Source organism: Bubalus bubalis, chromosome 17, assembly GCF_019923935.1.
Source record: "Bubalus bubalis isolate 160015118507 breed Murrah chromosome 17, NDDB_SH_1, whole genome shotgun sequence".
Taxonomy (NCBI): Eukaryota; Metazoa; Chordata; class Mammalia; order Artiodactyla; family Bovidae; genus Bubalus; species Bubalus bubalis.
In genome coordinates, this window is record NC_059173.1 from 58,547,721 (window position 1) to 58,548,975 (window position 1,255).

The 1,255-nt window shown below is 43.7% G+C and overlaps 1 long non-coding RNA gene across 1 annotated transcript in view; it reads right to left on the reverse strand.

The window, feature by feature from the left end:
* Window positions 1-347: 347 nt before the first annotated feature.
* LOC123330069 overlaps window positions 348-1,255 on the reverse strand; it is a 6,063-nt gene continuing 5,155 nt past the window's right edge. Inside the window, exon 2 of the long non-coding RNA XR_006545777.1 lies at window positions 348-717. This is a non-coding gene — a long non-coding RNA (uncharacterized LOC123330069). The remainder of the gene's footprint in view (window positions 718-1,255) is intronic.

Below are 1,255 nucleotides of genomic sequence, written 5' to 3' on the forward strand. Positions count from 1 at the left end.
CTTCACAGTCCAACTCTCACATCCATACATGACCACTGGAAAAACCATAGCCTTGACTAGACGGACTTTTGTTGGCAAAGTAATGTCTCTGCTTTTGAATATGCTATCTAGGTTGGTCATAACTTTCCTTCTGATGGGTTAGTTCAATTCATTTATTTTGTAACTGCTTTAAGAATGGTTTTTGTGGTAAAAATATTACCATACCTCACCTACTGGAAGATTTGCAAATTAACATTTCATTTCTCTTGGTTTGGTTTTGAGTAGGTTTGGAAATAAATACCCTTTCCTCCTAGGACATCTGTTCACTGGGTTCCTCAATGAAGATCAAAAACAAGGACTAAGGCAGATACAGATTAAATTGCCACTTTTTTTATTGATAAAGTGCAGGCTAAAGAATAGCTTTTAAATACAGAACTCCAGAATTGAACTCTGACCAATTCAGCTGGGCATAGGCACAACTCTGGAGCCAGAGGCCACCCCCTTGGAGGTCTGGTCGCCTCTCTGGTGAAGGCCAGGTTCCCCACCACAACCACGTGAAGGCCTGGTTGTGTATGCTAAGAACATGAAGAATCAGATCAGATGCTGTGCTTTCTGCAAACAGTTGGCTCCGAAGTAGAGAGGGGGAAAGCGGGGTCAGTTTCTGCAAGAACAGTTCTTTCCCCAAAGTCATCAATCTGATTGGTTTCTCCAGCTTCACTGATGGGCAGGGAGTGGAGCCTGCAGAATGAGAGGGGAGGAATGAAGGGAAAATCTCTCCTCGTGGCTGCCAGGGGGCAGGGGAGGGTGTGGTGAGGAATAAACAGCCCCTTCACTGCCACCCCTCATACAACATCCTCCCTTATTCCTAAACTATCATTCTTTTTTTTTTTTTTTACTTGAAGTATAGTTGATTTATAGGCTTCCCTGGTAGCTCAGCTGGTAAAGAATCTGCCTGCAATGCAGGAGACCTGGGTTCAATCCCTGGGTTGAGAAGATCCCCTGGTTGGGAAGATCCCCTGGAGAAGGGCATGGTATCCCACTACAGTATTCTTGCCCAGAGAATCCCCATGGACAGAGGAGCCTGGTGGGCTACAGTCCATGGGGATCAAAGAGTCGGACATGACTGAGTGACTAAGCACAGCACGGCACACAGTTGATTTACAGTGTTTCAGGTGTACAGTGAAGTGACTAAGGTGTACATATATAATAATTTATATGTATATTCTTTTCAAATTCTTTTCCATTATAGATTATAGGATACTGAATATAATAAGTC